This window comes from Cyanistes caeruleus, chromosome 15 (assembly GCF_971803275.1).
Source record: "Cyanistes caeruleus chromosome 15, bCyaCae1.hap1.1, whole genome shotgun sequence".
Classification (NCBI taxonomy): domain Eukaryota; kingdom Metazoa; phylum Chordata; class Aves; order Passeriformes; family Paridae; genus Cyanistes; species Cyanistes caeruleus.
The window spans coordinates 15,147,396-15,174,724 of NC_141715.1; the positions used below are offsets into that span (position 1 = coordinate 15,147,396).

The 27,329-nt window shown below is 54.8% G+C and overlaps 1 long non-coding RNA gene across 4 annotated transcripts; it reads right to left on the reverse strand.

The window, feature by feature from the left end:
- Positions 1–558: 558 nt before the first annotated feature.
- Positions 559–4,307, reverse strand: LOC111935646 (uncharacterized). Of its 4 annotated transcripts, none has more exons than XR_002867771.2 (5): positions 4,171–4,307; positions 3,636–3,856; positions 2,342–2,419; positions 2,037–2,093; positions 559–757 (listed from the first exon to the last, which is right to left on the reverse strand). It is a non-coding gene; the product is annotated as an uncharacterized LOC111935646 (long non-coding RNA). The 4 variants fall into 4 exon arrangements; XR_002867772.2 differs by lacking the exons at positions 3,636–3,856; positions 4,171–4,307 and adding exons at positions 2,870–2,946; positions 3,123–3,269; XR_015276659.1 differs by lacking the exon at positions 4,171–4,307 and having other exon boundaries at positions 3,636–3,946.
- Positions 4,308–27,329: the final 23,022 nt, after the last annotated feature.

Here is a 27,329-nt window from a genome sequence, read left to right on the forward strand (position 1 = left end):
TCAAAGTGATCTGATCTCCCCAGTAGGGAAGGGAGATCTCTCTTCACAGACCAGTTTGTCCCAGCAGAAGAAACTGGACAGCTCCAGCTCTGGCTGTAAAGGGAGCTCAGACTCCAAGCTGTGGTTTAGGCAAGGAGCTCTGAGGTGTGAGAAGCCAGCTGGGATAACTCACAGTTCTGGGGAGCATGGGGCAGACCAGTCCCCCTTTGCTCCATGCCACAGCTGTCCCTGAACCAGTGTTTGGCCACACTTCACTCAAGAGGGAAGAAAAAAAAGAAAATACTATCTGCTGAGCAAATCCAGAATCTTCAGGCTTCCTAAAGGGTCTCCCCCATGCCCTGTGTTTCCATGTTGAGTCTGGTGTGAGATGAGGACCAGCCCATTTTTGGGCCCATTGTGTGAGATTCTCACACCTTTCAAGCTGACTGAGAACATGCCTAAATCAGGGTAAATCAGTTACCCTGTGATCTACAAACACAATTTCTACCTTTTGCACAAACAAGGTCTCTAAAGGGGCTGAACTCCAAGAGAGGACCAAGGCAAGGGGACAATAAAGGAAAAGGATGCACACAAGATTTGTTACTGAACAAAAAGGAAACCAATGCCTTCTCCATCCACATCCATCACACAAGGAAATGTTGATGGGGAGTGACCACTGAAGATTTCTAGTCCAATCTGCTCAGAGCAGGCCAGTGCTATGCCAGATCAGCTGTGGTTTGTCCTAACTTCTTCTTGAGAGCCCCACTCCTCTGGTGACCTGTCCAGAGAAGAAACACCCACATAGATAAAACATTTTTTAACCAGAATTTCTCAAGCCCAGCTTGTGGCCATGGTTATTTTTCTTAACCTGTCACTGACTGATCAGCTTCTCACCTCCACAGGACCACATCACACGGGGATGGGAGGGAAGGTGTCACTAAAGGTGTCACTCTGAGTGTGTCCCCATCAGCGTGTCCACAGAGAGGGGCTTCAGTGAGGTCTTTAGGAAGCTCTCAGAGAAAAGCCTGCACTGACAGCCTCAGCACTCAGGCAGCTGGGAGCTATGTCCTGACTGCAGACATTAGAAATGCACAAATACTGAGTGGGAGAGGCTCCAACAGGCAGCGTAAGCAAATTGTTCCTGGCAGGACCTGACTATCTAGCGGTGCCACTTGAGCCCTGTCCAGTTTGCCTCTATCTGGGAAGAAATTGTCAAAACCCAGTGCAGCTGCTAAGCAGGATCTCCAAGTTACCTGCAGCTGGAAGAGTTTTGATGCTGCTGGTGATGCCTTAAGTTTTAGCTTTGATATTTTCCAGATTCTGTACTGCCTTAGTGTGTGGCTCTAAATAAAGTGTTAGCAAGTTCTCCTCTCTGTTTAGTCAGACAAAACAATCCTTTTCCAGCCCCAGAGCCAAGGGCACCATTGCAGCTCAAGGCTCAAAAAGCACAAACAGCAGCAAATTGAGGAGAGCAGACTGGGAGGATGGGACTTCATCACCTGAAGCTGTAATTGGACAATAAACCCCAATATCTAAATGGACCAAAACTTATAAAAGTGTGAAAACTCGTGACTGCTCTTCCATCTTGAGTCCATCTTGGGTGCAACTTGGGCAGAACCACGGCCACACTCTTGGACTGCCCAAGGTGTATCCTTGGAAGGCCTTTTTAATAAATATCTACTTTATTCCTTTAACTCTGGCCTCCATTCCAGGTAGCCTCCTTAGGCATGACTGGCACTGAAATCAGGAGTTTTCGCTTTGGTGGAGAGAGCTAATCGATGTTTTAATTGAGAGATTAAGATATCCCACTGCCAGGGGCTGGAGATGGCAGAAGCCCTTTCTTCAGAATGTGGAGGAGACTCCCACACTCTGGGGCCAGGTGTGCACATACAGACCAAAGAGTGACTCCAGACATGTCCCCTCTGCTTATAGCACAACACATGGACATTCCCCACCCTCCTGGCCCGTGGCAAGAAGCTGCTTTGTGCAGGATATTTGAAGCCATGTGCAGGTGGTTATTATTTGGGGAGACTGAGGAAATGCAAACACTTTCTTACCTATTGGCAGGAACAAGATCATCTCTGTCCAGAGGCACTGGGTAGAACTGGAGGTACCTGAGTAATCAGAGAATGATGGAATCACAGAATGGTTTGTGTTGGAAGGGACCTTAAAGATGATCCCATTCCAGCCCCTGCCGTGGGCAGGGACACCTTCCCCTATCCCAGGTTGCTCCAAGCCCTGTCCAACCTGGCCTTGGACACTTCCAGGGATGGGGCAGCCACAGCTGCTCTGGGCACCCTGTGCCAGGGCCTGCCCACCCTCACAGGGAAGAATTTCTCCCTAATATTTAATTTAAACCTACTCTCAGTTTGAAGCCGTTCCTCTTTGTCCAAACAATAACAGTCACAAGGAGTTCATCAGCTTCTTCAAATCAGCTTTCCTGAGATGAAAAATGGTTGGGATGGTTGCCTGTGAACCCACCCAAGGTCTTCCTGGAAATTACAAGCCCCTTGATTTTTGTTTGCTAACACATTGTCTATTTTTACTGAAACCTTCTCCAAAACTGTTCAAAACTTGTCATCGACCAAAAGCATTCTGTTTAAATACAGTTTCCGAAAAAAAGTGAATGCTCATAATTCTGCAGAATATGGCAAATGTCAAATTGAATTAATGCCAACTTCACTTATTTATTAAAAAGGGACAATCTTTCCATTTAAGTAAGTCCCTATCAAATATTTTGGCCAGCTCCCCTAACTGTGGCTTTAATTGTGATCCACTTGTCCCACTGGAGCCCGTCAAATTAACAGAGGTGAGGACACAGAACAGAAATTGCTTGGGAGTGAAATCAAGGGCAGATGAGGAATTCCCTACCCCCATGACAGAAACCCACCCATTGCCAAGGAAAGCTCATTGCTCAGACTTCAAACACTCCAGCTTGTGCTTAATTTGGATACCACGGTTCTCCTGCTAGGATGAAAAAGTGCCAGTCTTACTCCAGGCAGAAAAAAATTGGGGGCTCAGCAGAGCTGCCAGGCCCCATCTTTGCAGAGGAGCAATGCCACGCTCGAGAGCAGCGATGGCAGCCGGCTCGGATGGACGGTGGGGAGTTGGGTATGGGTGGGAGGAGGTCTTTCTTTACTCACTGGGGAGTCAGTCTGGCTTTCTTTCACCTTAAAACAGGAGTTCTCACTCCAGAGCACAGCCCAGTGGCATTAATAATCTGTGAGGTCTCAGCAGCAGTGGACAGGATAATGAGAGGTGATGGCTGCAGGTGGAATCTGCAGGTTGGATATTAGGTAAAAATGCCTTCCCTTGGTAGGTGGTGCAGCCCTGGCTTGGGTCACAGAGGTGTGGGATTCTCAAGGCTTGGCCAAACAAAGCCACTTCTGACTGCCAACAGGACCAGAGACCTCCCAAGAGATGGACTCTCTTTCCCTGCTTTATTTCACATCCCATTCTGGCAGACTGTGCCATTATCTGTCCCACTGAGCTCAGGTGTAGCATCCTCTGCAGAGAGCTCCTGTGGGCAGGCAGGCCTTGCTAAAAACACTGAGCCATTTCTGTGCAACCATTTTTTGGGGGAAGGTGAGCACATACAGGCACAGGCAGCATTTCCAGCCTACAGCCTCTGTCCTCATAAAGCTTTGCAGAAATACCTTTCTTCCCAGGTCAGCTGATGTTGACGCAGCTGGATGGGCTGTTGATGAACCTTCTTCACCTCAGGGCAGCTCAGGGCCAAGGAGTGAAGGCAGACCCCTCTTGGACCTCATTCCAGATCCTTCTGAGGCCTCAGCCCCTCTCAAAACTCAGTCCTGACCCCTCTGGGAGCTCAGGCCCCACTCAGGCTCCCAGGCTTGCTGGTTTGATTGTGCTCTACCTTCAAACAAGGACAAATGAGGCAGAATTCAGAGAAGAGCAACGGGAATGATTACGGGGGTGGAGGTAATGGCTGAGGAGGAAAGATTTTGAAATTTAAAGATGGATAGCCAGGCTACAAGCCTACATACAGAGACATTATCATCAGTCATTAAGCAACACAACAAGTCAGAGCCAGGGCAGGCTCATGATTCAAGACAGCCCAGTTTCCAAAGTGCTGCAGCCCAGAGGAGCAGCACAAGGCCAGGCGGAAGGAGCCCGCTCAGGCTTGTGAGCGTGAGCATTTATTTTAATTCTTTTCTTTCAAGGCAACACCTCACAGTATGAAGTGAAATCCTGTTTGGCACCAGGCAGCACCAGAGGGGCACCAGGGAAAGCCTCTTAGCACCAGGGCTTGATGATCTTGGAGGTCTTTTCCAACCTTGGTGGCTCTGTGATTCTATGACTTTGTGATTCTATGACTCGATGATTCCATGATTCTGTGATTCTGTGGCTCTGTGGTTCTGTGATTCCATGTTCAGGGAGGGTATGAAGAAGCTGGAATTTTCTTGGCATGGCACTGACCAGCCAGAGAAAGTGCCAGAGCCCCACTGCTCGGGATACTGAAGTTAGACCGGACAAAGCATCACCAGTGCTGAGGAATGGCCAGTGGCCAGCAGATGGACAGAGCAATCAGAGGAAGGCTTCCCCAGCACAGATTTGCAGGAGAGGGGTGAGCTTTGCCTCTGGTGTAACCCCAGTCTCCCTGGAGAGGTGGCCAAGCCCTCCCCACACCTTCACCTTCACCCAGGGGAGCGTTGGGCTTTGATCACAAAGTGTTCTCACAAAGTTTGCAAACCCCAAATGCCACACTGTGAGATGGGGAGGGAGCGAGGGAGGGGAGAAAGGGGAGTGATTAATGTGCAGCTGGTGCATGGCCTGGGAGAAAGGAGCCACCGATGACCACCCGGAGCTGGCACTTAGAAACCCACAAAAAACACTGAAAGGATGGCTGGATGCACGGCCCAGCAAATCAAGGCAATAAATAATATAATAAATAAATAATCTGTGGCCAGTGGAACCAGCAGCCAACAATGACAGCAGAGCCCACGGGCTGGGGGACACGTGGTTGGCACAGAGAAGGGAGGAGGCCAGAGAGAAGCACAGATGAGCTCTACGAGGGGAATCAAAGGCCTGCTGTTCTGAGAGCCAGAACAAACAGAGCTCCTGCCACACGTGGCATTGACAGCAGGAGCTGTGTGGCCCTCCGTGTCCCTCCAGGCTGCTTCCAGGCTCAGCACAGGATCCTCCATCCTCCCTCCTGCCTTCCCCCAGGGAGAGCGGCCCTCAGTCACACACTGCTGGAGAGAACTCAGGGGTCTGCTCTTCCAAAGTGATCCTGAAGCCAGAACTCTGTCTTCTGGCATCCAAGCCCTTCCCACAACAAGGGAAGGAGATCATCCTTTCCTCACCCATCATGGTTTGTGGGCTTGGTCACCTGGGACAAGGGCTGCACCAGCTCGTGGCTGACAGGTTAGCTTGTGTGAAGACCTGAGAAAGGAAGGAAAGCTCCACACTGCTGAGGGCCCCTTGCCCTGTTGGGACACCGAGCTGTGGGTTAGCACAGCCACTGTCACCATGAACCTGGTGACAGTGCTCCTGTGGAGAGGAGAGATGATTTTGTGGCCAAGGACACAGGCCGGAAACTCTCACATCAGTGACATGCACAGTGTGTCTCTGTAGGACATGTGAGCAGATTAGAAATGGATAGTAAGTGTTTGAGATTCATATCAAACACCTGGGACAGCAGTTTTGAGTGCCTGGTCAGGAACATTTGTAGTTTGAACACCTCACCCCTACCTTCATGTACAGGACTGCAAAGGCCCCGAGTTATTGGTTTCCTTGCACCAAAGCAGAAGCTGAGCATCTCTGCAGTAACAAAATCTCCAGGAGCAGTAAACCTGCCTTGAACAACTCAGGCCCTTTCAAGAAGGAAAAGAACCAAACCCATAAATCCAGCTGAAAACTCCCTTTTGACTCCTGGCATCTCCTCCATTTGCGGCCTCCCTTGCGAAAGACAATAAAAGAAAATTTTGCAAAGGGTAGGGTGGCGAATTTTTTGAGATCCTTCTTGCTTCTCCCAATGCACAGCCCAATTTAGAGGCATGTTGCTTCATCTGCCCAGCTCCTCACAGTCCACCTGTAGAGCAAGGCAGGCCCTGCAGTGCTGTAACAAGCCATCAGACAGCCAGTCAGTCACACCAGTGATCAGTGCTGCGCACACAGCGGCTGCCGCCCCACCTGCCAGTCCCCACAGTGTCTGCCTGGGCACCAAAGGATATTTAAGGGGTAAAAATTAAATTCTCAACCTGAGGAATTTAAAGATGGATAGCCAGGCTACAAGCCTACATACAGAGACATTATCATCAGTCATTAAGCAACACAACAATTCAGAGCCAGGGCAGGCTCGTGATTCAAGACAGCCCAGTTTCCAAAGTGCTGTAGCCCAGAGGAGCAGCACAAGGCTCCAGCTCCTCTCCAGCTGCCTCTTCCTGCTGATGTATCCTGGGGATGCCATGGCCATGTCAGCAAGGGCCCCTCCAGCTCAGCTCTCTGGGCTGTCTAAAAGCTCTCCTCTCATCAGCTCACCAGCACCCAGTCCCCAGGAAGCCAAAATCAGACTGCAGAATGTGCTGGAAGCAGGAATCTCTGTCCATGCCCTTGCCTTTGGCCTCCTTAAGCCCTGTGATGACTGATGCTGTGATCCAGGATCTCAGTCCAGGAGCCTGGCTATACAGGGCAAGCTGCTCGTCAGTGCTGTCCTGCTGCTCTCTCCTCTTCCATTTGTTGTGTCCCATCCTCAGTGTGTGTTGAATACAGGGAGCAGCTCCAGAGCTCCCTGTGTTGGATACAGGGAGCAGCTCCAGAGCTCCCTGTGTTGGATACAGGGAGCAGCTCCAGAGTTCCCTGTGTTGGATACAGGGAGCAGCTCCAGAGTTCCCTCTTGGTTCCAGTGAAGATCCCCTCTGTGGCCAATCCCTCACACTCTAGATGAGGACAGCTTTAGAAACTGCATCAGGAGATGTTTTTATTTCTTCTCCAGCCTGAAGCCCTTGAAAAGTGTCGCCCACAGGCTTAAGCTCTTCTCAGCAAGACACAAACTAACTAAAATATATCAAAGCAAGATTCTCATCTACGCCCCCAAACCTTCCAAACATCCAAAGCCTTGCATTAAAACCAGCCTAACCAGCCATCTCTTGATGCCCAAAAACAAGGCTTTTCTGGAAGGGAAGCCTTGGCTCTCTTCAGATTACTGGCCATTGTGCAGGGGTGAGTGGAGCCTCTGGACCATGCCACTCCAAATGATCTAATTGTTTCTTCTGGCCTTAAAAGTCATTTATCAAAACCACACCGACCCTGTACCGGGCCAGCAAAGCTTCTGCTATAGATTTGGCAGCAAGATGTCCAGATCTACAGTAGCCATCGACACCATCATGATGGATCTGCTGAAGAAAGCTTGGGTAAAGGAGGGGTCCATATATAAATATGTGCAGACTTCAGTAAGTGATAAATCAGTTGAGAACCCCTTAGTGTTTAGAGAAAACCAAGCTATGTTATCGTCAATCAATCTGTTGCTGAAAATATTATTAATGCCTGGCACATAGATTTATGATGAAGGCTAGATGGATGCAAAGGAAACGTTTGTTAGTGGGTATTTTTTGATGACTGTGCTGAAATATCATTCATTTGTGAAATCTAAATACAATCATCTTGGTTATTTATCAAGGAACAGAATCATCTTCATCTATGAGATTCCACCTTAAAATTCAGGACACCTGCAGGATTCTCCCGTCTCTCTTTTTGTCTTAAATGCTCACAAGTTAAAAGCAGGTACCTGTAAACAGCATCATCACATCATTCCCAGCACAACGGGAGACGCTGGGCCTTGGTCGGTGTTCAGAACCTAATGGCACAAAGTCACCGAGTCAGATGTCACCTCAGTGATGTCTCCTGAGTGTCTCTGTGCAGGGATGGACACATGAGGAGGGAAAAAGTCCCTTCTGTAGACTTGGTTACACACAGGGGATATGGAGCTCAGAGGAATTATAACAGAAATCTAGAGAAGGTGCAAAGGGAGGACAGCTTGGACCAGTACGAGCCTCTCTGGCCCTGCTCGTAGGTTTGTGGATGGGTGCTGAACCAACAGCTTCCAAAAGTGGTGTAAGTCCCAACTCCTCCTCACCCCAGCCCTGCTGGCCATGTTTCCACTTTGCCATCACCAGCTCCTGCCTTCCCCAAGAAGATTCCTGAGCTGCTGCTAGACCCTGGTGGGGTCATTCCTCCTCAGCCAGCTGGCAGAGGTGTGGAAGAGGCACGCTTTGACACTGTGGGATCTTCCCCAGAAGTGCACAGGAGAGTGTCAGGTCCCATGGGATACTGGCTCCAGCCTTCCCAACACCTCCATGAACATGTCTAAACACAGGCTTGGATGGAACCAACATGAGATGAGTTACTGTCTCCACAGCAGGAGGAGCTCACGGGGGGCACAGCCCTTCACCACACCGAGCAGAGCAGCTCTGGGACCGGCACCCCAGCACCAGCCCTGCCCCTCCAGCCCCAGTCCCAGGCTGCCTGGGCCAGCTCTCTGAGCTCCCTCGCTTCCCTTTACTGCTGTTTTTGTTTTCTTTCCACAGCTCGTTTTCTCGGTCATCCATGTCTCTGTGCACCATATATCACGCCTATGTGTCCGGAGGAAAGAAAGATCCCCTCCAACCCAGCAGCCCTGTAACGGATGGACCTTCCCGATTCGCAGCGAGCTGACAGCTTGTGAGAACAACAGCTTGAATTACTGAAAGAACTTTTCCCACTGAGTTAATCTGCAATGGATGTAGGTGACCTTCTAAAGGCATCTATTAATCAAAAAACCAGTGCCCATTCACTGTGCTAGGCTGAGCCCTTTGGGGGAGGGGGAGATACTAATTTCCCTCTGAGATAAATCATAATTTGACAATAATCATCTGCCCTAATCACTCCGATTCTTCCCTTTAATTATTTGTACACACGGCTCTTCCTGCCTGAGAAACACAAAGGACAACATTAAATGTGGAAATGCTGAAGCCTCCAGCCACAGCCTTGAATCCCTGTGTGCAGCAGGGCACCCAAAAGAGCAGAGCTGACAGGGTGCACCCTCCTCCCGAGGTGCAGGGAGCAGCTTTTCCCACTGCTGCCAGCCAAAGGGGGAACACTGGTCCCAGCCCAGGGACCAGAGCATCAAGGAGAAGGCTGCTGGAGGGGATAGCAGAGAGCAGAGGGGCTCTAGAGGTGACCCAGCACCCAGGGTGAACCCTGAATGGAAGATGCTGACCCCCACACAACAGCCATCCACTCTTCCCCCTGGGAGGGCTGTAATAGCAGGGAGGCTGGGGAGAGCACAGGGTTAATGTCACATCAGTGCCCCTCGGACGCTGGGAGGAAGGGCTGGGAGCTGGGGAGCCAGCGGACCGTGGGAGGGAGGAAGGAGGGAGGAAGGAAGGGAGGGAGGGAGGGCTGTTTTGGGTGGCCTTGTGCTGTGCTGATGCATTGCCTTGGCCTGGGGCTGGCGTGGTGTCTGTGCCCAGGGTGTGATGCTCACCTGGCACTGTCAGGGTGGCTCTGGCAGGCACCAGCAGCCCCCGGCCCAGGGAAGCTCACAGGTGGTGCCAGAGCGAGTGCAAGGCCCAGTGTGGCCAAGGGGCTCCACTTCTTGGCATCCCCTGCCAGCTGGCCATGGAGCTGGGGGTGTGGAGCCGGGTCCCATGACTGCCTCCAGCAGCTGGTACTTTTACCCAGCCACCTTGGAGCCACTGCATCCCTAGGGTGTGCTCCAGGCAGCACAACGCTGCGTCCTTGGGCACCCGTGAAAGCAGAGGGGACACTGCTGGCGTCGGGTGAGAGTTTTGTAAAAATCTGCACCTGTCAGATAAGAATATAAATGGCAGTGGTGTGAGAATTTGCCTGTGCCTGAAGTGGGGGCAGGCAGTGGGGTGTGCCCATGGCAGTGGGGTACAGTGGTCCTCTGCACGTGACTGACTGAAAACTGCTCAGCAAAACTCTTTTTCCGAAGACTCGTGGGATGAGGCAAACAGTGCATGCTGTCCCTGGGAAAATGGGACTCCTCCTTGTTCTCCTTGGGAAGGAATCCTCTAAAACTGGAATCAGCCAGGAAATGCTGCACAGCAGCTCTTGGGAAGTGAGATTTCTCACTGCAGCCATCTCCTCTCCCACTGGCCTGTGCCCACAGACATCTCCCACCGTTCAGGCTGTGCCGGCTCCTCACTGCCAGCCCCATGGAGCCCAGGGCCAGTAGCCAGGATGGGGTCCCGAGTGCATCAGCATCACTTCAGAAACACACCAGCCACATTTAATCCTCTGCTTTCTAAAATTTGGAGCCAGGACCTTTTAGGATTTAAACACCTGCCCTCCCCCAAAAAATAAGCAAAATAGAAGACGGCCTCCACAAGCTTCCCCAGCGCTGCTGGGCTGACTTGAAGCAATTCCCGGAGCCCAGGTCACTGTGCTGTCTCACAAACTATACCACGGACCTACAGCACCATATGCTGGCCTAGCTTAGCATCTACACAGCAGTGCCGCCTGCCAGCTCGCTGTGCCTCCCCGAGCAGAGCGCAGCAGAGCCGGGCATCGCCTGCTCTGGGCCCGGGGGAGCTGCAGGAGCTGCCGATGCCCCCCAGTCCCTGCGGGGGGACAGTGGCTGGTCGGTGGGGACAGCTCTGAGAAGGAGCTGAAGCGGTGCCCAGTGGCCAGGAGATGCCCAGGAGTGCCAGGAGATGCCCCAGATGGGTGTCCCGGGATGCCCATCCCGCTGGTGCGGGCACAGGGGGGTGAAGCTCAGCACGGGCAGCCCTGTCCTCCCCTCTGCGCTTTGTCCCTTGGGCAGTGCGGCACCAAAGCCCACCCTGTGTGAGAGATCTTCTCCAGTTTCACCAGCACTGGGGTTGCTGGTGCCCTCCCTTGGGGCCCCACTGCTGCCCCTGCACTGTGCAGAGCGGCAGCTGTAAGCCCAGCTGAGGCCAGCTCTGGATCCTGCCAGACTTGGCACAGCTCAGCTCACGATCCTCCCTCAGATGGGAGGGACACAACGACCTTGAGCAACTCTGGAAGTAACCACATTAACATTGAGCTGGGGAGGAGCAGGCTGCTTCCCGAAAGTCTAATCCATGGGACTCCCTGCCACAAGAGACTGGCGGCGCTGAGAGCCAAGGATACAGAAATAAAGATTTAATCCAACTGCCGAGAACTAACCGCATCCCTGAGGAAAACAGGCACAGTGCTGCTACGTGCCTGCTGCCTTTAGCTCTTGCTGCTTGCCACAGAATGCCCCTTGGGCTGTCCAGCACTGACCAGCCAGCACCAGAGCTTGCTTTGCAGTGCTTAGGGACAGAGTTTAGGGGTGGACCTAAAGTGCTGGGTTAGAGGTTGGTCCCGATGATATTAGAAGGCTATTCCAGCTTTAATGATGCCTGTGATTCTGTGCTCATCTCCAGGCCAGTGAGGCATCACTGAGAATGAGCTTCCTGTGCCCACTTTGCAGTGCTGTGCAGTCCTGAGCCGTGGGGGACAGCTCAAAACCACACATTCCTCTGGAGCAACTCTGGTGGCAGACCCTGAGGGTTTGGGACACTCTGAGTGACACTTGGCCTGCCATGGGCATGAGAGATGGATGGTTCCTCATGGAGGAGAGAGCTCTAAAGCATGGCCCAACCCAAAAACTGCAGGGAGAAATCTGCCCTCATACAACTGTAGGATGGTTTGGGTTCCAAGGGACCTTGGAGATCATCTCTCTCCAACCCCCTGCCATGGGGCAGGGATACCACCCACTAGACCAGGCTGCTCAGAACCCCATCCAGCCTGGCCTTGGACACTAAGCCATACATCACCTTAGGTCCTTCCTGACCCCAAAACCCAAAGAGGCAGAGCTGGAGTTAGCAATGACCCATCCAGGCATTGCATGAACAGCAGGAGCTCCCCAAACGCTCCAGCTGCCCTTGCTTTGCAAAAAACCCATCCCAGCACCTTGGCTGAGCCTCTCCTCCCCGTGGGATGTGCCCACGAGTGGGATCAGATGGAATGGCCAGCAGGCAGGGATGAGCCTGCCCTCCCACAACACCGTGCCCAAAACCTCCAGGATCGGTTTGCCCACAGCATTGGGGCCCCACTGGAGAGCCTGGGGAGAAATGGAGAGAGCCTTTGCCCCCATGGTCCAAGGATGCAAGAAACCAAACAAAATGCAGGAGGTCAGCAAACACAAGGCAGCAATTAGCACAGGCAGTGGGGAGGAGAGAGCGAGACAACGCAATTTATGGAGCTGGGGAGAGGGAATTCTCTATGGGCACCGATCGTGCACTATAAATACCTTCAAGGTAATGACAGCAGTGGAGTGAATTATTCACCATCTCTGATGATGGGAGGGCAAGAGGCAGTGACCTGGATCTGAGGAAGGGAAGTCTGGGTGGGAGGAAACCTGGGCAGCAGGAACAGCCTGGCGTGGGCTGTGCTCCCAGGGGCAGCCCTGCTCTCTGTGCAGAGTCCATCTCTGATATGTCCTTGGCTGAGTCCACGTCAATCCCAGTGTTGGAAGGGCCAAAGCCAGGTTGTGTGGGAGTTCCCAGCCTGCCTGTCCTTCACAGCACAGGACTGAGTCCTGCACAGAAGGACTCAGTGAAGTTTCCTGCATGTGGTGGCTCTGGCCCATACAGAGTCTGCTGCTTTCCCAGGGCTGAGCAGGCAAACATCTTCCATTGCCTGGGAGAGCCATCCACACCCACCTGGCCCCACACGGGTCACTCTGGCACTTGTCACAGCCATTAGCCCGGGCAAATTAGTAGGAAAGAGACAAAAGAATCTAAGGCGCTTTGACTTGGAGAGAAGCACAAGGGAAAATTGCCTCCAGCAAGATCTCAGCATCACAGACTGGCTGAGGTTGGCAGGGAACTCTGATTATCACCTGGCCCTGCCCCCTGCCCAAGCAGGACCACCCGGAGCCAGCTGCCCAGTTCCATGTCCTTTAAATACCTCTGAGGATGGAGACTCAACAACTCCCTGTGCTGGTGCTTGGTCACCCTCAAAGGGAAAAATGTTTCCTGGTCTTCAGAGGGATCTTCCTGTGTCTCCATTTGTGTCCATCACCTCTTGTTCTGTCACTGGGCACCAGTGAGAGGAGCCTGGCCCCATCTTCTCTGCACCCTCCCTTTAGGTTTTTATGGACATGGCTGAGGCCTCCCTTGAGCTGAGAAGATGGAGATTTCCTGTGCACAGCCAAGAAACCTCCTGCCTGCTGCAGGGGCTGTTTGCAGACGTGTGTGTCTGTGCTAAAGAGAAATAGCCACACTGAGGGTACGGGGAGGCCCAGAGAGGTGCTGTGCTTCCACGGATTCTCTTGGAAAGGCTGTGGTTCAGCCCTGCTCCTGCTCCCCATTGCTTCACAGCAGCCCCAGAGGGGAGCTGCCACAGCTTTCCCAAAGGCTGCTCTTTGTTCTCTCTGCTGCTGGATCGCAGCTGACGACACAAGGAAAACACAGGAGAGGTGGGAATAGCTTTGCTGTCCCCTCTGTCATGGTGACCTGTGGAGGCAGCAGTGCCTCCTGCATGCTCTGGCAGCCTGGAAATGAGAAATGACCAGTTGTGCAGGAGACTTGTTGCATCTGCTGGCAGACCCAGCCTGAGTTCTGGAGCTTTTTCTATCCCTCTGCAGATGGGTCTGTCCTTATCTGCGTCTCCCCCGGGGAACTCTGCAAGTGTTTTATCACAGCACCAGGCCTGGAAAATAGCTAAGGGTCTCCCAGAAGTGCTTTGGAGGCCAGGGTGGCACTGGGGTACCCATCATCAGCAACCCACCAACCTTTCTCCTGGCAGAGGCAGATGCTGGAAAGCAGGAAACCAGGGAGAAGAGTGGGTCAGCTTGGGTGGTTCCTGCAACCTCTCCAGGAAAAAGAAAACAGTGCTCTGATCTCCATCCACCATCTGATCACATCCAGGACCCTGGATGTGCTGTCTGAACTGTGTCAGTCTCAAGTGTTTCTCATCCATCACAGCCATGTGGGGAAGGTGGCATGGGCTGAAAAGGCTTTTGGAGCAAAGAGTCTAAAGGACATTTGCTGGCCTTAAAACCCACAGAAATCACAGAAGGTCCTGTTTGCTTTTAGCTGGACAGGTGGCCATGGGCAGGGTGGTGAGCCCCAGTGCTGGGGGAGAATAGAGAAAGGAAAATCCACCCTGGAAGAACATCACAGCTTTGGCAGCCTTGGGCCAGCTGCCTGGCTCGTGTCTCCCATAGAGAAGGATTGTTCAATTCGATTTCTGGACACTGCAGTGGCACAGAGCTGTGTGAGAAGAGCAGGAAAACAATGCTCGTGTTTGGTTCTGCCTGGCCCTGGCAGAGACACACTGTGTGTCCCAGGCACCCACTCTGTGTGCAGAGCACAAGGACATGGGGCTGCTCCAGCGTGGGACACGCAGCTTTACAGGCCAGAGAAAAAGAAAGAGCAAAGGAAACTAAATGTGAAACAAGTGGAGCCTGGCTCCAGACCCTCAAGACAAAGCTATAAATCTGCTGTGAAAGCACGAGACACCCTGCACCAGCCACATGGCGTCACAGTGTCCTTGATCTCTGTTTTCTCTTCCATCCTTCCACGCCTTTCATCCCCGCCAGCCCGGGGCTCCGGCTGCCTCCACCGCTGCTTCACGGCTGGGCTTGCGGCAGTCCCTGCTGGAGGATTGCGGCAGTCCCGGGCCGGTTCTGCTGCTCTGGGCTCCGCTGGGGCCCGGCAGGAGCCGTGCAGGGAATGCAGCCCCCGAGGATGCTCTTCCCCCGGGGATGGTCACGGCTGTCGGTGCGACCCGCGGCTGCGGTTCACAGGACACGTCGGGACAGCTCCTGAGCCTCCTCTGTTTGCCGGCCTGGAATTTTCCTGGTAAACTGAGATGAAAGGAGGAATTCTCCGGCAGTCCCAGGAAGGGGGAGCCGCTCGGACCCCTCCTCCCAGGGCGCAGCTGACCCCGAGCCCCGAGCCCAGGGCCAGCCCGGCTCCCTTCAAAGACAGCTCTGCTGGGAGCCGCAGAACCCCTCTCCCACATGAAGGAGCAAGGAGACGGTCTCAAAGGCCACCCAAACCACATCCAGGAGAGGCCACTTCCTGCCTGTCCCCATCTGACCGTGTCCTGGGCATGGTCTGGAAGGCGGGGAACAAAGCACAGAGGGCACAAAGGCATCGCCTTGCTCTGCCCAGCTCGGCTCTGTGGAGCACGGGCGGAATCTGCACAGGACCCACAAATCTGCGCCACATTTGTCTCCTTTCTGTCCCCGGGCTTGCCGCACAAGGAGCAGGAGGCAGAGAAATGTGTTCAGGCTGCGGCTAATGCCAGAGCCTAAGCAAGGGATCAATTCACCCCGGACACTTGGCGGTGCTCCCCTCTCGCTTTTCCCCTCCCCAGCACCGGGCACCGCACGGCCCCTCTCCCCCGCATCCCTGCCCGGGCAGCTCCCCAGAATCCTGAGCCCCTGCCCCACCTCGCAGCTGATTTAAACCCCGGGCAGAGGGGAACCGGGAGCGCTGAGGACGCGGTGCCAGGGAGGGGACACCCAGCACGGCACTGCTGCCTTTACACGGCTCAGCCCTTGTCTCCAAAGGCTTCTCTCCCAAGCGTGCCTGACTAATTAGTAAACGGAGCCTAAACCTTTTGGTCTCCATCGATCTTATCTTTAAACCCTGCAGACAACAATTCCTCAATCGATACCTCATTTAATTGCTGCCACCAGGCTGACAGCTGGGCTCCTGGCTGTGCGAGCCTGGCTGTCACATGGCAGGTTGCCAGTGCCACCTTCTAATCCCAAACTGATTTATCCTCTTCCAGCTCCTCTGCTCTCCCTAACCCCCCCACTTCTAGACCCTATTCCTGCCCCTCCTTCTGTGTGCAGGGGTAGAAAAAGCCTGACTGCCTGCATCTCCCCCAGGAGCGCATCCCAACCCTGTGATGATTCCCCCCTGAGCATGGCTGTGCCCAAACTCATGTCAATGAACATTTGGGCAGGAACAAGCAGCCCCACACATTGCTGAGACCCAATTCAGCCCATTCCCAGACAGGCAGTACCACAAGGGGACACCTGGGTGTCCCAGGCAGCTCCTGCCCTGCACATCCCAGCCCCACACCTGGCCTCTGTGCACCCACAGCGAGGAGCCAGCATGTGCTGGGCACGATCTGGTGGCTGGCTGCTGCTCCTGGCCATCCCCAGGTGCTTATGGATGGTTTTGGTCTCCTGAAGAGCAGCAGATGAAAGAGGCAGGCTGTGCTATTTTGGGAGAAGCTGCCTTTGGAGCCCCTTCCCAGTGCTGGGAGCACTTCCCAGCTCAGCAGTCTCTGCTCAGGCTGGGGGAGGCATGGCAAGGGGATCAGGATCCTGTGATGGGGCAGGGGCCATGGGTGCTTTGTGTTTGCTCTGGCTCAGTTTGCAATCTTGCTTTGTTGGTGGGGTGTTTTTTTGGTGGAGCTTAATGACAATCATAGGTGAGACACACATTTCTGTCAGTGGCAGAATTGGGAAATAATTGCTGTAACCTGATCTTAGATCAGTTATGTGTTCATCCTCTGCAGCTCTTGATGGCCTCTCTTGGTGGGGATGCTGATTGCTCTGTCCTTGTAGCCTCAGGAAACACCAGTGTGTTATTTTGGAAGGAAATAGCACTTGTAAGTGAACACATCACCAGCAATGCCACCAAAATGAAACATCAAATTGGGATTGTGCCCCACAGCACAAACCCTGAGCCTGTGGACTGTCCAGCAAAGGGGTGGGTGCCTTCTTCCACCAGTGACACTTTGAGTGTCACCTGCCCTTGCAGCTTTGAGTTGCTCCACTCCGTGGTGACCCAGAGTCAGCCTTCTCCAAGCAAGAGGAGGATCAGATATGGAAAATAAATCACCACCTCTACCACTGGCCTTAACTGGAATCCTGATTTTGAGAGGGATGAGGCCTTCACTCTGCAGTGCTGAAGGGAACCCTGGGCCTGGGGGAGCCCACATCTCCCCAGTGTCCAGCAGGAATGTGGAAGTCTTCTCCAAGGTACCATGTGAGGTCTGCACAGATCAGCAGTGAGGAGCTAATGCATGAGGAAAGGCAGGGGACCATGCCAGCAGCTTCCTGGGAGCAAGCACAGCTCGGGGGAACACCAGGCTAGCTCAGAAGAGCCCTGGCTGCTGCAGGGCACTGGTGTCTCCCCCAGCAATGACAGGCAGGAGGTACCATGTCTCACACATCTCCTCTGTCAGTTTGTTCTTCACCTGCAACAGCTACACCAAGGCAGGACGTGACCCTGGGCAGAAACCAAAATTGCTCTTGGTGCAGGCTGTTGAGGCTGGAGGACAGAGCAGAGGTCAGGCTGAAGGTGGAGGCACCTGAATCGCAGCTTTCTGGGCCAGAAACCAATTCCAGAGCCTTTCAGCCTGGACAGAATCTGTCCCATGTATCCATGGTCTTACCCCAGGACTCAAACAGCATCAGTGCAAGCACAGCTGGGCCATAGCAGGGTGCTGCCTTAGCAGTCTGTCCTGCTCTCATCCCCAGGCCACAGCTTCCCAGGGAGCCAGGGAGGGAGGGGAATGCTCAGCAGCTCCAGGAGTGAAGGCCAGGGAAGTTTTTCATGGGAGTGGGGGATTCATGTGCTATCAGCAATGAGAAGTTGTTTCCACCAATAGCTTGGGGCTGTCCTGTGCAGGACCAAGAGCTGCACTCAACAATCCTTGTGCAGGGCCAGGAGGTGAACTTGGTGATCCTTGTGGGTCCCTTCCAGCTCAGGATATTCCCTGGTTCTGTGACTCTCATCTCTCTGCTCCCCCACAGCCTGTTTCATTCAGGGCTGCTCTCTGCTGCTCCTGCCAGGTGCCCTGTGAGCCAGGCTGGAGCAAAGGCAGGCAGTCCTGCTGGGAGAGGAGAGCCCTGTGGGCAGGACAGGGGTGGCTCCCCGTGCCAGCTGTGGCACTGGAATGTGGGAATGCCGATGCCACAGCCGTCCTTGGCCGTGGTGCCAGGGGGTGCGTGACACATGGCACCGGGAGCTCTGCAGTTGGCCCCGAGCGTGCCCCAGATGGTTTGATGCCAGGGTGTTTGCACACAGCTCTGCCATTTAATGGGGAGAGAAGGCAGAGCTGATCCTAGCTGAAGCCACACACCAAAATGCTGACAGACTGTTTGTCGAGACACAAACATTGGCAAATGGCCCCGCTTGCCATGTACTGAGAGTCACGGCAGGGAGGGAGGCAGCCCGAGAACAGGGATGTCTCTGGCAGGGACTGGGAGTCCTCAAAGTGCAGTTCAGAGTGTGTTTCTGGGAAGAAGAAAGCCACTTTCTGGGGAGATTTGAAGCACCCTTTTCCAAATGGGCAGAAAGGGGATGTCCAGTTCCTCTAGGCGAGGCTGGGGGAGATGGGGACAGCAGGGAGTTGTTGTTGTGCGGCACAGTTTGGGGGATGGAGCATCCCACCTGCCCAGCCAGGATCTCTTTGGTCCTCTGGCTGGTGTTCAGGGGTGCTTATCCAGAGACAGCCAGACCCTCAGCACTTTGGATGTGTTAGTGTCCAGTCCCAGCAGGAATGGAGCATGCAGGATGCTGCTGGGGCTGCCTGTGATCCGGGGATTTTGTTTGGGCTGTGCCTTCCCCACCAACACCTGCCATTCCCCTCTGGATCCCATCCTCCAAGAAAGCAGAGGGTGAGAGCTGTGGGGAGGGTGGCACTGAGAACATGAGGCAGAGCTGGGCAGCCTGGAGCAGAGCCAGGGCTGTGCCCAGAGGGTGGCACAGTCTGCTCACCCCAGGGACAGGCTGACACCTTCCCACACTGGAATTTACAGCAGTGCTCTCAAGAGAAGAATTGTCTTCAAACAGCACCTTCCAGCCTCTAGCACAACTCCTGGGGAACCTGGGTTTGGATCCAGGGAAAGCCAGGTCCCCTTGCCTGAGTGTCCAGCCCAGAAAGTCCCACTCTCGGGCACTTTGTGGCTGAAGGCAGTGAGCTGGAAGGTTTTACAGCTTCCCATCAAACCAGGGGAAACAGGAGCTGCTCCTGTACTGGTCTAGCAGCTTCACTTTGCCAGCAGGAGCCTCTTGTCTCTCAGATGATCCCCCTGATTGGAAGCAACTTTGGAATATAAGTGTTAACCCAGCTGGGCCTCAATTCAAGGTGATCTCTGGACAAAGACTCTGTGTTTCCAGCAGCTCTGCAATGCAAAATGCTGAACACTTCCCAGGGCAACAGGGACAGGGGCTCCCAGGGAAAGGAAAACATCCTGGTGTGGGTGGGGGCACAGAAGGGTAACGAGCTGGGGGAGAATTACAAACAAAACAAGGTTTTGTCATCTAGCAGGACACCAGAGGAGTCCATGGCTTTAAATTACCTATAATACCAAAAATACCAAAATTTGGGGTGAAGGTTCAACAAACTAAGGAAGGGCTCCTGTGTTTTGGTGACAGACAGGGCTCCATCCCTCCACCAGCCACCACCACAGTCCTGCCCAGCTCCAGGCTGAAATCAGCTCTGACTGTGGCACCCCCTGCCCCCCACCAGCAGCATCACCAAGGACTGCTTGGGGAACCCAGTGGGGATGTAAAGGCCTGGGAGAGCTGCCTGCTTGGAGCAGCCATCCCCTAATTTGCTTTGAGAGGGGAGCCCAGGACTTTAAACTTGATGTTTGCACTTGCATGGGGTTCTCAGCCAGGGAATGCCAAAGGATTCAGAGCAGCATGGTCGGTCTCTCCTGTTATGTGCTTCCTTCTGCTCTCTCCTGGGGTCTCCTCCATGCTGCCAGCATCACAACAGGCGATGTTTGTAAAATCTTAAATTGCATGACAGGAAGGGTGGCCACCTACAAAGCAAAGAGAGGTTTTAGCTTGTGTGAGTTCCTGTGAAAAACATTAAAAGGAGTTGCACAGAGGTGGAGAAATGCCTGTTGTGGTACTGAGGGGCAGTACTGCATGTGTCAGACAGGAACACCCCACTGCCCCAGCCCAGGCTCTGGGACAGTTTTCCACCTCACTTGCACTGGGGAAATACCCTTAAATCTGTCTCCTATATCAACCCTGACTGTTTTTCTCCCTGGCTTTCAGACCCCTCATGAATTCCTTGCCACATCAAAAGAGAGGAGACAAAAGGGACCAAGGATTCCTCAAGCAGTGTGAATGCCCCAGGCAGGGCAGCCCCGAGAAGCCCAGCTCCCAGTGCACTCATCCTTGCCCTCAGTGTCCCCCTGCCCTCCCCTCTGCCAGGTGCCCCCTCAGCCTCCCTTCTTGCACATCTCAGCTGCTGCTGAAGAGTTTCCATGGCCCCAGGAAGGGGAAAGGGCTGCTAACAGAAAAACCTCACTTCAGAGTGATGTCCCTGACCTGAAACCCTCCAGAGACCTCTCTCCAGATTATCCTCATCCTGCTGATGCTGAGCTCTTCCTCCTCCTGGCCTTGACCCTTTTGTCCCCACTGCAGAGGTTTCCCTGACAAGTGTGGGGCTTTCTCTCCCACGGTGCCTTGTTGCAGCCTTTTGTGCCATCTCCCACATCGTCCTCCCCTCGGCCAGGGGATCTCCTGCCGATGTGCCGGGCTCAGCACCGGCAGCATCCCGTGGGATCCCGTCTCTTAGCAACGCGGGGGAAGATGCTGAGCACACGTCTGGTCCATCGGTCCATGGAGGCTTCGTGCACAGGGCAGAGGGAGCTGCTGCCTGGAGGGAACGCAGCTCCCCTGCAGGCACCTCCTCCTCCTCTGGCCCTGGGGAGTGGCTGAGGTGCAGGAGTTGAGCACTGTCATGGGTCACCTCAGCCTGGTACCCCAGCCCTTCTCTCCGGCCCATCACAGAGCTTCCCACAGCCCCTCCTCGCACCAGCGGCCTGCAAAGCTCCCACCGCCCTTCCTGTCTCCTACCGCAGCTCCTGCAGCGCTGCCCAGGCCCCGCCAGCTGCTCAGACCGCCCCAAAAGCTCCGCGAGGCTGCCGGAGCATCCACGCCCTGTGCGGCCGCCAGGGGGCAGCACGGGCCCGGCCGTGCCCTCTGCCGCCCCCGCGCGGCCGCTGCGGGCACTGCAGGCGCGGCCGGCCCGGGCCGCTCCCGGAGCCGATCCCGGAGCCGATCCCGGTGCTTTATCCCGGGGCCGATCCCGGGGCCGATCCCGGTGCTTTATCCCGGTGCTTTATCCCGGAGCCGATCCAGGGGCCGATCCCGGTGCTTTATCCCGGAGCCGATCCAGGGGCCGATCCCGGTGCTTTATCTCGGTGCTTTATCCCGGGGCCGATCCCGGAGCCGATCCCGGTGCTTTATCCCGGGGCCGATCCAGGGGCCGATCCCGGTGCCGCTCCCGGAGCCGATCCCAGTGCTTTATCTCGGTGCTTTATCCCGGGGCCGCTCCCGGTGCCGATCCCAGGGCGCTCCCGGTGCCTTCTCCCGGTGCCTTCTCCCGGGGCCGCTCTCGGTGCCGTTCCTGGGGCGCTCCTGGTGCTGCTCCCAGGGAGCTCCCGGTGCTTTCTCCCGGCTCCGCTCCCGGCTCCGCTCCCGGCTCCGCTCCCGGCTCCGCTCCCGGCTCCGCTCCCGGCTCCGCTCCCGGGGGATTCTCCGCAGCCGCTCCCCCATGGCCGCTCTCGGGCCCCGCGTCCCGGCGGGCACGGCACGGAGGTACGGGGTGAGTGAGCGGATCCCTCCCGTCGGGAGAAGCGTCTCAGTCCCCGGGGGAGACGGTTCAGCTCCCGGCCTCCGTGTCGGAGGGATGGAGGTGCTGACGGGATTATGGCACACCGGGGAAGGAGAGGTCGGGGAGATACTCGGGCTGTGTTGTTCCTCATGCCGGAGGCATAGGGGTGCCTCAGGATAGTGTTATCCCTCTGCTGGAGGGATGGGGGTGTCCTGGATTGTGTTATCCCTCTGCCGGAGGGATGGGGGTGTCCTGGATTGTGTTATCCCTCTACCGGAGGGATGGGGGTGTCCCTGGACTGTGTTATCCCTGTGTTGGAGGGATGGGGGTGTCCCTGGACTGTGTTATCCCTGTGTTCAAGGGATGGGGGTGTCCCTGGACTGTGTTATCCCTGTGTTCAAGGGATGGGGGTGTCCCTGGACTGTGTTATCCCTGTGTTCAAGGGATGGGGGTGTCCCTGGACTGTGTTATCCCTGTGTTCAAGGGATGGGGGTGTCCCTGGATTGTGTTATCCCTGTGTTCAAGGGATGGGGGTGTCCCTGGATTGTGTTATCCCTGTGCTGGAGGGGTGTTTCCGGGCTGTTATCCCGGTGTCGGAGGGATGGAGGTGTTCCCAGGATTGTGTCCCCCACGTGCTGGAGGGTTTTGGGTGCCCCCCGTGTTATCCGCTGTGCCACTCTCTGTGCCAGGGGAGCTAGAGGTGCCCTCGGGCTGTGTTATCCCCCGTGATGGAGAGAAGGGGTTGCTCTTGCTCCCGGGGCTGTGCTGTCCTCGTACTAGGGTGCTCCCGGGGCTGTTACCCCGTGCTGGAGGAATGGGGATGCTCCTGGGGCTGTGTTACCCCGTGCTGGAGGGATGGGGATGCTCCTGGAGCTGTTACCCCGTGCTGGAGGGATGGGGATGCTCCTGGGGCTGTGTTATCCCCGTGCTGGAGGGATGGGGATGCTCCTGGAGCTGTGTTACCCCTGTGCTGGAGGGATGGGGATGCTCCTGGAGCTGTTACCCCGTGCTGGAGGGATGGGGATGCTCCTGGGGCTGTGTTATCCCCGTGCTGGAGGGATGGGGATGCTCCTGGGGCTGTGTTATCCCCGTGCTGGAGGGATGGGGATGCTCCTGGGGCTGTGTTATCCCCGTGCTGGAGGGATGGGGATGCTCCTGGGGCTGTGTTATCCCCGTGCTGGAGGGATGGGGATGCTCCTGGAGCTGTGTTACCCCTGTGCTGGAGGGATGGGGATGCTCCTGGGGCTGTGTTACCCCTGTGCTGGAGGGATGGGGATGCTCCTGGGGCTGTTACCCCGTGCTGGAGGGATGGGGATGCTCCTGGAGCTGTGTTACCCCGTGCTGGAGGGATGAGGATGCTCCTGGGGCTGTGCCATCCCCTGGATCAGCAGCAGGGTGCAGAACAGGCTGCTCACTCAGGGTGTTGCATGCCCATCTCTGCAAGCCCAGCAGTGCCTGAGGATGGAGCGACCACCTCTGGGAACAGCAGAGTGGTGCTGGGAGAAGTGACAGAAACTGAGCTGGAAGGTGGCTGTTGTTCCCTGAAAGCTTCCAGGATGGAGTACTGCGGGATTAAGCTCGTTCAAGTGGTCTCACGCTATCTCAAAGCTGAAATTCTTCTCAGGCTGTTCAGGGAAGGGCTTGGTGCGGGGTTTTTGGAGGATTTGAGGCCTGACAGAATTTGCTGCAAGGATTTTTCTGCACTCAGGCTCCTGGCCAGCTGCTTCCTTGTCCAGTGTGTCTCCAGCTTTCTTCTGTGTGAGGGAACAGGCTCAGCTGGGTGTCAGAAACACCCTTTAACCAGGGGTGTGTAAGGCAGGAGCCAGAGGAGCAGCATCCTTGCCATGGCCATTCCTTTGCTCAGATATGTGTTTGCTGTAGTTCCCTGGTGTGGAGGGAAAGCTGAGAAGCAGAAACAGAAAGTTGTGATGTGGACAACCCCACTGAAGCTGGCTTGCAGGACAGGACATCTTGGTCTGATGGACAGCAATTGCCCTGGGAAGGTGTCAGGCCTTTCTAGGCAAGCAAAGTCAGCAGTGTCTTGGCAGATTTGCAGGCATGGGATGCTTGGTCTGTGGGATGGGAAGCTCCTGCTGTGAGGAGCAGCCTTCTGGTGCTATGAGATGTCTTCAGCCTCAAGCCCACCATCAGTCCCCCTGTGTTCCTCACAGAGGAGCTCCCACATTTGCAGATATACTTTGGGGGAGATAGAGGGCAGGCTGTGAATGAGAATGTTTGATAAATGAGGTTGCTCTTCTGAAATGTCTTTTTTTAATTAAAGGAAAATGTTGGTTATGTCTTCAGAATTGAGTTCTCCATGGGTTTGAGATGATTCCTTAGTCAAAATGCGTTTGCATGGGATGAGAGACAATCTGAGATAAAAAAAATCGTTGTCCCAGAGTGAGTACTTTTGTTTCTTGCTTCCTGGCAGCAGTTAGCAGCAGAGTGGCAGGAAAATGGTTACTGGATTAAGTGTGAGGGAGGTGGTGAGTGGCTGTGAACAGCGAGGCTGTGCCCCCACAGAGCTCAGAGCCAGCTGTGCCTGCACCCTGCTGCTGGCAAACTGAATTTCACCGCTGGGAGCCCAAAGGCTCCATCCCTGACCCCACAGGTGTGTGCTTCCTCAGGCAGCCCTGGGCTGGAGGTTGTGGTCTCTTCTGTGTCTGTCCCTGTGCTTTCTGTCACCCCTGGCCTTCATCCAGCAGCATCACTCCCTGTCCCACACTGCCTGGGGAAGGACCTTGGCATCTGCTCTAGCACAGGGCAAGGCAGAGCATCCTCCTGCTTCACTGCTGCTCTGCCTCATCCCTCCTTCTACTCCAGAAAACTTTTCTTCTCTGAAAAACCACTGAAACAGCCCTAGCAAAGACTAGAGGAACTTTTGTTCATCTCTCAGCTTTGTTCCAGGCTGGTGTGCAGACTCCCCCAGCTCAGAGTGAGGGGCTGAGCTCCTGAAGTCAGTGCAGGGCAGGCAAAAGATCATTGTGGGTGACAGATTAGAAGGGATCTGGGGATCATGGGATACTGGCAAAATGATCTCTCTGGCTGTTCTCAGGGTGGGCTCAGCCATCAGGTTATTCCAGAAACACTCACCCCAACTGAGGGGGATGCTGTGGGTCACTCCTCACCTCAAGGCTGCCTCAGACTGCTTTTGGCAAGTCTGAGTTTACCACACCTGGCAGGGAGACCTTCCTCTGGAGGGGCTTAAAGCTTTCTGTAAAGGGACCTGGATGGTTTCCTACTGCCTCCTTTGAGAGCAGGAACAAGGAACAGGGCTTTGAATGGTGTCCTGAGACCTGATGCTCTGAGTTTCCGTTCCAACACAGGGTCCTAAGCCAAGGAAACTGCCTGTCCTGCCAAGGCTGGGTAGGAAACTGGGCCCAGGGGAGCCCTGTGGTGTTAACCCCTCTCTGCAAGGAGCACTCAGGCTCCTTTGATGGGCTCTCTACCTGCAGCATTCACATTGTGTTTCCTTCCAAAAGACCCATCCTGCCTGGCTTAGCTGCAGCCTGACGCTGTGGAGCTTGTGAAGATGCTAATACAAGCTGAGTGATGAACCTTAATCACTTCTTAACCATGTCCTTTCTGAACTGTGCTCTGCTAGGAGCTGTCAGCCTGCCGGGGGAAGGCGCTGGGGTCAAGGAGCCCAGCAGAGGTAGGTGGGCTGGAGCCAGGGGAGGGATGGCCTTGAAGCAGGGAGCATTCAACATGTTTTGGCATGTCAGTGGTCTGGCACATGGGGAATCTCCTTCTATTTTGTTTTTTCTGGTGATCATTTCTTGCAGAACTCTGTGTTTAACAAAGCAGGGTAGCAGTGATCAGCTGTTGGTTTGGGCACACATCCCACAGGCTCCTGGGGGTGGGATCCTGCTCCAGGCAGGACAGGTAGACTGACTGGCAGCAGCAAGTCCAGAAATCGTCTCAGAGAGACTGAGAGCTGCTCTGCTTTGGTTGGAGACCGTGCATTCCAGCTGTTTGCCTGAGCACACCGCTCTCTGCACTTGGGCTGTCTCCCTCAGGTGAGACGTGTGCGTGGACAAGCTGCCTGCTCTGCATTTGCTCCTCCTGCTGTGGTGACCAGATGTCCTACTCTTTAGTGATGTTGTCCTACTTTCAAGTAGGTTATTCTATTTTTGCCTGGCCCTGTCCTTTTTGTGACTTTGCCTTCCTGCGTGTCCCGTGCCCGGCTTTCCCCCGCTGGAGGCAGAGGCTCTGTAGGTTGTGGTCCCAAGCAGCACAAGCCATTTCTCTTTGCTGTGTTTCCTGGGGACCTTGCATGGCCCTCAGCCTTGCACACAGGGCATGAGCTCAGGGCTCCTCCTTGAAGACCATCAGATTCTGAAGGTGCTCAGGGGGAAGGGTCGGGCTTCCAGCCTGCTTTGAGGGTCTGGGTGCCTGGCAGTCCTGTGAAGGTGTTTGTTCTTGTTTGTACATCCTATTGTCAAGCACCAGCACTCCCAGGATCTGGAAGGGAGGTTTGAGCAGAGAAGGAAAGGGCTGAGATCTTTCCCAGGTTGAGAGAGAGCTGTGACATGGGAATGGAGCCTTGTCCCCTAACTGCAAACAGGCAGGTTTAAGTCTGGGTACTGCCAGCTCACAAGCCTTTCTTGGAAAACACCTTGGGCTGCCAGTCCCTGCTAGCCCTGATCTCTGACTCTGGCTCTTCCCAACCTCTTCTTCACTTACCCTTTGACTTCACTAGAAAGCTGCAGCTTCTTGGTCAGGCCGGCCATGGCACGCTGAGGTCAGCAGGTCAGAGACCTCTCAGCAAGCCCAGGTGGATTCCAGGTGTCCTGGCATGGCAGTGAGGCTGTGGAAGGGGCTGCAGTGCCCCTTTGGATAGGCTGTGCTGTAGCAGGGCCAGGAGGGAGCACGCAGGGTGCAAGCTGAAGGCTGACGAGCTTTGGACCAGTGCTGCAGTTTATTTATGGCCTGCTTAACAATCTCAGGCAGGCAGTGTGGGTTAAGGCATCTCCTGTCCTGGATTGACAGTACAGATCCAATTAGCCATGAAAGCCTCTAATTATTTGTCCTGAATTGCTCCGGTGGTAACCAAGGCTCTGCTATCTCCTCCTTTTGTCTGTGTCCCAGCTGGAAGTGCCCCAGTGTCCTTGCATCTAGAGCAGCAAGTGTGATGTGCAAGCAGAGTCAGCACAATCTAATCAAGGGAGACAGGCCCTGAGAGTTAATGAGGGGATGGACCCGCTTCGTTTGCTTTGGAGAGTTCTCTGAGCCCCGTCCTGAGGGACAAAGGCTGCGTGTGGCAAAGACAAGGCTCACAAGATGAGCTGCTGTAGGAGAGGGGCTGCAGGCCACAGGGAGCCAAGGGGGTGGCTGTCACACAGGGCTGGACAGCAGAGAGCTCCTTGTGTCTCACAGGAGAGAAACACCTCCCCTGTGGGGAAAGGCTGGGAGAACTGGGATTGTTCAGCCTGGAAGAGAGAAGGTTTCAGAGTGATCTTGTTGTGGCCTTTCAGTACCTGCTGCAGTGGCTGCAAGAGAGCTGGAGAGGGACTTTGGACAAGGGCCTGAGGTGGCAGGACAAGAGGGAATGGCTTCAAACTGACAGAGGGGGTTTAGATTAGATATTAGGAAGATATTTTTCCCTGTGACAGTGGTGACAGGATGCTCAGAGAGGCTGTGGCTGCCCCTGGATCCCTGGAAGTGCCCAAGGCCCAGCTGGACAGGGCTTGGAGCAACCTGGGATAGTGGAAGGTGTCCCTGCCTGTGGAATGGGGTAGATCAAGATGACCTTTAAGGTCTTTTCCAACCCAAACCAT